Raw genomic sequence first — 11,187 nt, 5'->3', positions numbered from 1 at the left:
GAAGGAAAAAAACTATATTTTAACTGAGAGAAGCTTAATAACTTATGAGGAGAGAGAGAGAGAGAGAGAGAGAGAGAGAGAGAGAGAGAGAGAGAGAGAGAGAGAGAGAGAGGGTGACAATGAGTGAGAAAGAAAGAGAGAGAGAAAATAGAAGAGTTGAACACACAAAGGAAAGTATGGCGGAGGTGGTGTAAAATATTGTGAACGGAAAGCAAAATAAATGTACATACATATGTATAAAAGTGAGGACTTGAGTCACGCCATTTCTTATATTTTGTCGTAAGATGTGGTAACGCTTCTATCGTTTGATCAGATTCCCTTTGAGGCAGATGCCAACGATGTCTTTCAGACAAAACAGGAATTGCGAAGTTGTGTCTTACGCATCTTCTGCACTGACATTATGATATTAGCGACATAATTAAATAACTTATATCAAATTGGAATCGAAACCTGTATCGATGTGTTTACTCAGCAGGAATTCCCATTTTGTTTTCAGGCAGTCACGACAAATAATGGAAAAGGAAGCATGATTTGGTATTGTTCCGAAGGCAATTTTCAGGTGACAGCGAAATCTAGTAAAGTTTACTTGAAAAGGAGGAGGCGACAGAATGATATTTCCTAAAAGTATTCGCTCTGGAGAAATGGAATTGGTAAAAAGATTTCATTTCCAAAACGTATTATTGCTATGATCGGTGTTTAGTCCCAGCTAAGATCTAATTCAACAGATATCCAATCAAAGGTGTCTTGGCGTCTACCATCCTGTCCTTTCTTTTAAGTTTAGCTTTGACTTTATTCTCAAATTTGTCCATTTTTGCTTTGTTTTTCAAGTGATTTACAGGCAATATAACTGCTATTTCAAGCGGGTGGAAGGCCCATGTAGAGTCTTTCTTTCTGGCTCGTCGAGGACATATTAATATTGATTTCAAATTTTGACACAAGGCCAGCAATTTCGATGGTGGGGTAATTCGATTACATGGATTCCAGAGCTCAACTAATATTTATTTTATCGGCCCTGAAGGGTTGAAAAAGCAAAGCAGACGTCCGCGGAATTTGAACTAAAGACCTAAAGAAGAATGAAATGCCATCAAGCAATTTGTCCGACGTGTCTAGCGGTTCTAACGGTTCGCTGCCTTTCTTGAGCATGTTTATATTATAACTGCCCTTAAGAGCTGGCAGAATCGTTAGCACGCCAGGCAAAATACTTAGCGGAATCAGCTTTACACCTCCCTGATATTGCTGGCCTTGTGCCAAAAATTGAAACCAATACTGAAAGGCGTAGCCTGAATTTGTTTCAGCTGGTTGATCACAGTTGGAATGATTCTTTTCATAAGTCTGCTTAATAAGTGACCAGTGGTTAAAGAACCGCAACAAAAACTAACCACTTGTCCTGTTTCGTAGATGTCAGGTAAGATAGTTTGAATTAGTCTCAAGTTGTAATTATATCGAATATGAAGATTAATACCTGTGACTTTTGAACTGAGAACATCAAGGAGAGATACCATAATGGCAGAACATTTCTACAGATTCACCATAACCATTTCTGCTACTTCGTTATTCCTTGCAAACTTAAATTACCTTATCCTTGTTTAAATCATATAAGCCATTGTAAAGTAATATTTCCTCGTAAATTCTATTATCTCATCTTAAATTACTGTATTTCATATCAAATTTAATTTCGTAATCTTCAGAAAATAATTTCTGAAGCAAACCTTATGAGTTAGATTCAGAATTCTATATTGATAGAGTAGAATAACGCAATAAACAAACTCTCGACTACAAGCTAGAAATGCTTTACTCCTAGACGTGAGTGGAAGTGATAATTGTTCATGGGGCGGTGAGCTGGCAGAACCGTTAGCACGCCGGGCGAAATGCTTAGCGGTGTTTCGTCTGCCACTACGTTCTGAGTTCAAATTCCGCCGAGGTCGACTTTGCCTTTCATCCTTTCGGGGTCGATAAATTAAGTACCAGTTTCGCACTGGGGCCGATGTAATCGACTTAATCTCTTTGTCTGTCCTTGTTTGTCCCCTCTGTGTTTAGTCCCTTGTGGGTAGTAAAGAACTAGGTATTTCGTCTGCCGCTACGTTCTGAGTTCAAATTCCGCCTAGGTAGACTTTGCCTTTCATCCTTTCGGGGTCGATTAAATAAGTACTGGTTACGCACTGGGGTCGATGTAATCGACTTAATCCTTTTGTCTGTCCTTGTTTGTCCCCTCTGTGTTTAGCCCCTTGTGGGTAGTAAAGAACTAGGTATTTCGTCTGCCGCTACGTTCTGAGTTCAAATTCCGCCTAGGTAGACTTTGCCTTTCATCCTTTCGGGGTCGATTAAATAAGTACTGGTTACGCACTGGGGTCGATGTAATCGACTTAATCCTTTTGTCTGTCCTTGTTTGTCTCCTCTATGTTTAGCCCCCTTGTGGGCAAATTAAGAAATAAGAACGTATTAAATAAGTGTTCGTTACTTCAGAACAGAGACATGAAAAACTTCCATTGAAATGATCTGGATTGTTTCTTTATTTCTAAGCTTTCTTCGCCCACCTCATATCTTAGTGAATGATGTGGCAGATCGTCTTGCTATATCCGGTTGTATTTGGTTTCTAGTTGCGTTCTCATTACTAATTGTTACGTATGAGGTAAGAAATATATACTTCCCACTTACTGAGTGAATAACGTGACATCGGTAAACAACTGATAGAAGTGTAAATGTATATCTCTCTTTTACTCTTTACTCTTTTACTTGTTTCAGTCATGTGACTGTGACCATGCTGGAGCACCGCCTTTAGTCGATCAAATCGACCCCAGGACTTATTCTTTGTAAGCCTAGTACTTATTTTATCGGTCTCTTTTTTGCCGAACCGCTAAGTTACGGGGACGTAAAACACCAGCATCGATTGTCAAGCGATGTTGGGTGGGTAGGTGGGGGGACAAACACAGACAAACACGCACATATACACACATATATATATATATATACATATATATACGACGGGCTTCTTTCAGTTTCCGTCTACCAAATTCACTCACAAGGCTTTGGTCGGCCCGAGGCTATAGTAGAAGACACTTACCCAAGGTGCCATGCAGTGGGACTGAACCCGGAACCATCTGTGTGTTTATAGAAAATATGTCCTCATTCACGTGTAGTTAGGGACGGAGACAATAACTCACATCACGTGCAAACAAGTTACGTTCATACACATACAACGAAAATGGAAATAGTTCATATGTATATGAGCACATATGAAAACGCTCTACCATAAACACATACGACGTCACCACTTCTCCAAATACAATCACATGCTCACACAATACGACAACATATTCAATGTACCAAAAGGCACATGTGCTCATACGGACTAAAAAAATCATCGGACACGAACTGGAATAGTTCTGTTTAGTTTTGGCATTTGTCTAATAACGTTTAATGAAATAGTTTTCTAAATTTGATGGACGGCCGTGGTTGGATCCTCATATCTTTCCTTTTTCTTCAAAGCAAAGAAATAATCTAAAAAGACTTGTCCTTTTGCCTCGTAGTCGCAGCAGGCAAAAGGGAAATGGCGTTTTTCCGGAGGACGGCGAGGGACAGGCGCTGGAACAGGCACTCCGATTTACGCATCACCCACTTGCAGATAGCCACCTCCGCCCCGATAGTGATGAGCTTGGATGGCGTTCGAAGGTCGAGAACGTCGGAGGTTTCCTCTGCAAATGGCTTCAGCACAAACTTGTCAGAAAGCGACAGATACCTTGACAGATTGCTCAGGGGATAAATTGCATTGCATGCTCGTTCCAACTCCTCTGCACGTTATGTCCAAAAAGGACCCAGTCCAACTTTGCCAGTCGTCACTTTGGGGTCAATAAACAAAATCCAACACGCTGAATCGTTAGCAACCCCGACAAAATGCATAAGCAGCATTTCGTCCGTCTTTACGTTCTAAGTTCAAATTCCACCAAGATCGATTTCATTTAATCGTGTCGATAAAATAAGTACCGATCAAGTATTAGGATCAATGGAATCGACTTAACCCCCTCCCAACCGCACCCCCTAAAATTGCTGGCTTTGTGTCAGACCTGTGCTGTGGCTTATTTATAGCTTTCATCCTTTCTTCCTGTCTTTCTGTTTCTCTCTCCTTTCAGAAGAAATTGGCTGTCGTCAGAGCTGGAGAGAGATGAACACCAGCAGGTGTAAAAATGTCTGACACACGCCCTATGTCACAAGGCACCGCTATAACTCATTTTGTTCGTGTGTTTGTCTGTATGTGTATGTGTGTGTGTGTGTGTCCGTGTCCTTGAGCGACTGTGTTGTTCTGTGGTTTTGACAATTTCAATAACATCACCGCTGTTTCTGCGTAATGTCGCAACAACATATGAGATATTTGACAGGTAATGAGATTTATGCAATAAAAACAATACGTCTGTAAACAACATACACATCAAGAACATATGAAGGAAAGAAAAGAAAATAGCCGGACGCAAGACATGGTTGCTGGTCTCTAATAAATCTTCTTTCTGACTGCATAAAATTTGCGCCGACTTCCATTGGAATTCATCTACTACAGCCATAATAGAATTTCATCTGATTTTTCTGGCTTCTTTTTCACATGGGATTTATAAAAATGACTTATATTAAAATTTTTCCTTTCAATAATAGTTATTTTCCTGAAAATACTCATTTGGGGTTTTGTTTCGTGTTTACTTTCATATAAAAGTCCTATATCTAGAATGAAGTTAATCTTGAAAAGAAGCAAATAACAAACAAAGCAAACAACCATGAGAATAATGGAACAAGTCTTCTGTAAGCATCATTTTCTTTTTCATACATTTACAAGAGCCGAAACTATAGCTGTGTGTAACCACGTGTAATTTTCGTGATTTCTACAAGTGGGATAATATTCATAAAAATGCAAGTATATGTTATAGTTAATAACTAACTTGTCAGAAAATAAATTCGTTATTATTGCAGAATATATTTATAACTCTCGTCTGCTTCGATATTTACCATAAGTATAAACTTGAGCACGAACCAAACCGAATGATGTAAGAAACTGAATATGATTAGAATTGGTCTCAGAAGTGTCTTATATTTTACAAATATGTGATAGGGTGGGGGAACTATCGAAATCTAACGGAAGAGATCGAATAGGACAAATAATAGTCGACTCGATACTTGTAAAACACAGCTGCATAACTTTAAGTAGATGATTGTGAGATTTCCTGTTTGTGAAGCAAAATTTAATATCATTAGGTTATACGTGTGCATGTATGAACATTGTTATATACATTGTTATATACACACATCACACCACACACATACAGACAAAGGAACAAGAAGTGATGTGGGTCTTGTGGTACAGAGGACACAGTTATTAGGACTGTTTCTCCAAATAACCCACTTGCCCACTTATTAAGCCAAGCTCATTTCTGAAATAGAAACAACTCGTCGCCAGGCTTAAATCAAATGGCTTACCTCTGGCTCGCCGTCGTTTACGATGACGGCTGTTCCAGGTGATCCGCCCGACGGAACAGCCTGCTCATGTAATCAACGTGCAAGTGGCTGAGCACTTCACAGACACGCGGCCATTTGAAATACAAGTATAACTCATATTTTCGAAGTGTGTGGGTTGGAGCAACGGGATATAAAGTGTCTTGCTCGGGGACGTAACGCGCTGCTGGGAATCGAAATCACAACCTAATGATCGCAAGCCGAATACCCTACCCACTAAGTCATGCACCTTTACCTGCCCTAACTCTACGGCACAGCTCAACTACTGGGAAAGGTAGGATTCTTTAAAATTTTACTTCAAGAAGAGTGTCAAACATAAAGCGATTTATAGGTGAAGAAAAGGTTCAAGGCCAATGGCGGCTCGTGGATAAAATTAGTTGGGGTGCTGCTTCAGAAAAATTTTAGCCCTTGTTTTAATATCGTGTAAAAGGAAACAAACATATTAAAACAAACTTAATACATAAACGTGATCGGTTCGTGTTTTAGTTACTGCCAGGTAATGTGTTTAATTTCTTTACTGAACACCGCCGAGAATTCCCCCTTGTTTTTCAAAAATCCCCCCACTTAAATCACAACATAAGTGGGGAAAATCTGCCCTATTTTTCAAATTCTGGCAGCAACAATGTAGCTGGAAGCAGGATAATAATCTATTTCTACACTTTATCACATTCAAGAATATAAACACGTTTTTAAGCACGCAGAGTAAAAAAGAAACACTACTTTTCACCAGCACACAATGGTCGGCACTGCGTGAACGACAGTGCTGTCTCTCCCTAGCGTGTAGCTTCCTATCTCGGACGTGTGAGCATGCGCACAACAACCAATCAACGCGTCACTGGAACCGTGAAGCGCACAGTTCTATGCAATGATCTTTAAATTTTTTCATAAATTAGGGGATGGTTACTGGCATTAAGCTTAAGGATTATATAATGTACAAGAATAAAGAAAAAATTAAAGAAAAATGGACTCATTATATTGAGTGGGAATAGGGGGCGCTGCCGTGTCGCAATGCTGCCACTGGGTTCAAGTGAACATCGACATTTATGACATTTTTTGAATCACTTGCCCATAACGAAAGCAAACGTTACGCCCCTTCTGTAGCAAAATAACGGAAGATAAACTCTCTTTGCGTCCAAAGAAACACAACTTGTTTGAAATTTTGTGATACTCTCTCACAACCGTCAAGTGATATGCATTTGGAGGGTAAATATTAAGGAAACAAATCGAACGACGCATTTCCTGGATTACGGTCGACTTAGTGCCAAAATCATCATCACCATCATCATCATCACCACCACCACCACCACCACCACCACCATCATCATCATCATCATCATCATCATCATCAACGACAGCAACGGCAACAAATGGAACGACTTACAAGGGATTACGGTTTTTTTCATTAAATAGAGATTATGCACGGTGCTTATCTCGGGTGACAACCACAGTAATAAATTATCATTTGTATATGTTGCCTGGCACTACTTCGTCTGTTATCGTCTTGTGATACATGTGTGTGTGTGTGTGTGATTTACTGCAGTTTCTTACAGCATGCTGTCAGTTGAAATAACAGGTTATTTTGTTGGCGGTGGAGTCGGTGAAGACTATCTCAAATACAGTGAAATAGATATCTAAGTACTTTAATTACAATGCTTGAATCTATGTCCTCAGGTGTGTGTGTGCATTACATGTATACCTCCATCCAACGTACACGATAATTATCTTGTATATTCCCGCATCTACATGTATTATTCAAAGGGATGCTAATTATCGCTCTCTATGCCTCTCTCTCTCTCTCTCTACGCATCTTTCTGTCTGTCTGTCCGTCTGTCTGTCTGTCTGTCTGTCTGTCTGTCCGTCTGTCTGTCTGTCTGTCCGTCTGTCTGTCTGTCTCTCACTCTTTCTCAATATCTTACACCCTCCCTTACATTGGCACACTGTCAAAACTACAGACACTCTCAGACACCCGTGCACACATATATACAAGCACCTGTGCGCGCGCACACACACACTCACCACACAATTATTTCTAGTTAGCTTTGGAATGCTTCCTGCATTAAATTTGTTAACACTATCATAACCTGTGTATTTATTTATCCATGCATCTCTCTCTCTTTCTCTCTCTCTCTCTCTCTCTCTCTCTATCTATCCATCTACCTATCTATCTATCTATCTATCTATCTATCTATCTATCTATCTATCTATCTATCTATCTATCTATCTATCTATCTGCCTATCTATAATCCATCCATCCATCCATCCATCCATCCATCTATCTATCTATCTATCTATCTATCTATCTATCTATCTATCTATATATATATATATATATATATTCCTCTCGCTCTCTCCCTATATATATATATATATATATATGCATGTTCGTACATTCGATGCATACAAAAGCAGAAACGTATTTCTGCGAGTGTGTATACTTCAATGTAAGTATGAATGGTGAAAGATACTTATTAAGACGGGGCTTTTTAGATAACAATAACCGCCTGATAACCTTATCTGCGATAATGATTTGATAAAAGTCAAGTGAAAACAAGCAGTAGGAGTTAATTCCCCCTCTTCACTTCTTCTTCAGTCGCTGGAGGTAATTTCTAGCCCACCTACCAACAACAGTCTTTCTCGACTCTTACACTTTTGTTAACTTCAAAAATTGTTTTGTTAATTTTTCCATCTGTCAGTTCATTATTAATGAGGTATTCAACAATAAAGCTCACTGACATTGCATTTGCCATTATCTTGCCGACAGGAATGTTATCACAAATTCTAATGAGATGATTGTTGGGTGGACAACCAATATACATCAAAAGATAATGAATGCCTGGCGTATGTGATAAGTGAGTTATGCCACACGGATACCAGACATACAAACACAAATCTTTCACACAAATACACACACACACCCACATTCATTATATATTACAAATATATTACAATGAAATTTTCTCTCACCCTCTCTCTCCTCCTCCCCCCTCTCTCTCTTATATGTATGTTCTTATGTTCTTTAGATTTAATTTTGTTCACCTGCTAAGTAGCAAGATTGTGAAGAAAACATCTTGTTATATTCATAATCTTAAGAATATCTTGCAGGTTTTTATAGTCCAAGATATTGTAATCATCTGTAGTGTATAAATTAACGATTCGGGTTTTCTCTCCAAGAATCCAAGTTCAGCCGTACTTTGCTCCAGATGCGTCGGTACGTATCCTGTTGCTCCAATAATAACAGGTATGAAACTGAAAGTGCATCTTAGGTACTAAATTTGCAAACACCTTATCAATGGTCCAATGATGTCCTCCTTCTGCAGTATTTTTCAGACCACAGTTTGGTGTGCAGATGGCAGCTGTTAAAACACCGGTTGTGTTTTAATTTGGTGGCTGTTGTAATTTTTAAGTACTACCTACATTCTTTTGACCCATTAGTCTCAATATAGTCAACATTGACTACTGGTAGTTTCTTTTCCTCCTATTTCATTCTAAATTATTTCGGTCATCACATCATGATACATGGGAAAATAGCAACTAGGAGTTGGCAATAATGGAGTCTTCATTTTTAGTTTTGCACACTCAACATTTGTTATCCATCAATGTAGTTATGCCTTTTATGCGCTAGATGAGCCCTAGCCAACTCGAATTACATTGCCGGCCACTTTAATATAACAGAGAGATTTTTGAGGGCCGCTTATATACTGACAGAATTCAAAGCATTTTGCTTTCTCATGCTATTATTACAATAATGAATGAACGATCGTTGATTCAACATGAAATATTATCGTTGCAAAAACATTGCTATCTTTCTTTTTTACTTTTCATTACAATCTTTAATTTTTAATAAAAGTTTTAAAATGTTTCTTTGAATAACCCCATTTCTAGAAAGTATCAAGCGGACCGCATGATAAATGTCTGTGGGACGTATGCGGCCCACGGACCTCAGGTTGGTTTGCCCTGCGCTAGATATTTGATAGGGTTGTCTTGCTCTTGAATTGTATAGAGGTAGTTTTCACAAATTTGTCGGTATTTCATGCCTGGCCTTTTATGCTCTAAAATTGAACAAGATATTTACTGGCCACATTCCTCTCTCTGCAGATGTTGCTTCATTCTCACAATAAATATTCCATATGACATCAATGCAGATTTAACAGCACGGTCATAATCCTTGCCTGGGACCTACAGCCTGTCGATGTCGTCATTGATGTTGAAGATTCTAGCAACAACGACAGGTTTGCATTAGTCTGTATTTTTCGTTGAGCTTTTACACTGACCAGTTTAGAAGGCTAGATGTGGGCGTTGGGATAGGCACTGCAAAGGTGTTGTGGGCGATATACTTGTATTCCGAGAGTTTAGAATTTAAATCTCTGAAGACATTCATTTATTATTGTTTTCTCCTTATTGAGAAATTGTATCACAACTGACTTTCCTATCGTATCGAAGACGCTTAGAAATTTCACCGGAAAGTAAAGATTATTTTTAGGTCGTCCACGTATGGTAATATGGAAGAAACAGACATTTGGACTCACCATCATACTGAACACCGGATCAAAACCACTTCAGCACAGGTAGACATTTTATCAAAGTTTGTCGCCACACAGTCGACCTACACGCTTTTGTTTATGCACTTAGACACACAGGAATTAACATCTTCCACCTTGATTTTGTCCTCCCCAGACCTCACCAGATACTTCATGCTTCATTTTATACTTTTATTCCAATACGTTTACACATGCTATTACGTCTCACACGCTTCTAACCGACTCATTAAACAATTACACACACAGCAACGCCGCGCTAAACAACACTGCTATGCGTCCACACTTGCACATATCTAATTATATAGACCCCCACTAACACACACACCAAAACCTCACTCTCCTTTATGCTTCCAGGCACAAATACACTCTGGTACATGCACCTATATACCACCCCCTTTCCTCTCTTCTCAGCTCGCTCCATACAACATTTCTTTTGATTTCGAACGATTTGCCTTTCGCCTGTGTCCTCCTTTCTCTTTTATATACTCACTATTTCTCTCTCTCTGTCTACGTTTGTCTGCTTCTTTCCTTCCTTGTGATGAAAGATTAACATCCGAAACGTTAGGATACACACTTTCTCTATTAAACGTTAAACTAATTCGAAAAGTGTCAAACATTCTTAGCTCCACATATACACATATACATAAGCTACTACATACATACGTATGTAAACACAGGCACGCGCCCCGATTAATCTATATGTGTGCATGCATGTATATACGTATATTCTTAAATACATAATTTTCCAGAAGCACATTCATTGCACAAACACATTCTCTCGCGCATATTTACACATATTTATTAACATAGCAGAAGTCAAGTCTTCCAGCAAGAAATGATTTTTAAAGAAATAAAGTACAATCTGATAAATAAATGTACAACTGGATTAAAACTATAAAGGATTAAGTAAGCAATAAAAGTGACTTGAGCATATTAACGTTTCGTTCACATTAGAAGCCATAGTTAGATATAAATCCGAAATACTTTAAAACCGTGTGAGCAGAAAATTCCAAAAACCAGCGATAGATATTATTTTCCAGTTGCTCGCCAGTTCAATCTACTGAGGAATTAAAAGATAATTGTATAAAGCTAGCTTTGAATGCACTTAGCTATCAAAAATTGAAGGAAACCACACACACACACACCACACACACAC

The sequence above is a fragment of the Octopus sinensis genome, linkage group LG5, assembly GCF_006345805.1.
Source record: "Octopus sinensis linkage group LG5, ASM634580v1, whole genome shotgun sequence".
NCBI lineage: Eukaryota > Metazoa > Mollusca > Cephalopoda > Octopoda > Octopodidae > Octopus > Octopus sinensis.
This window is presented reverse-complemented; position numbering follows the sequence as displayed.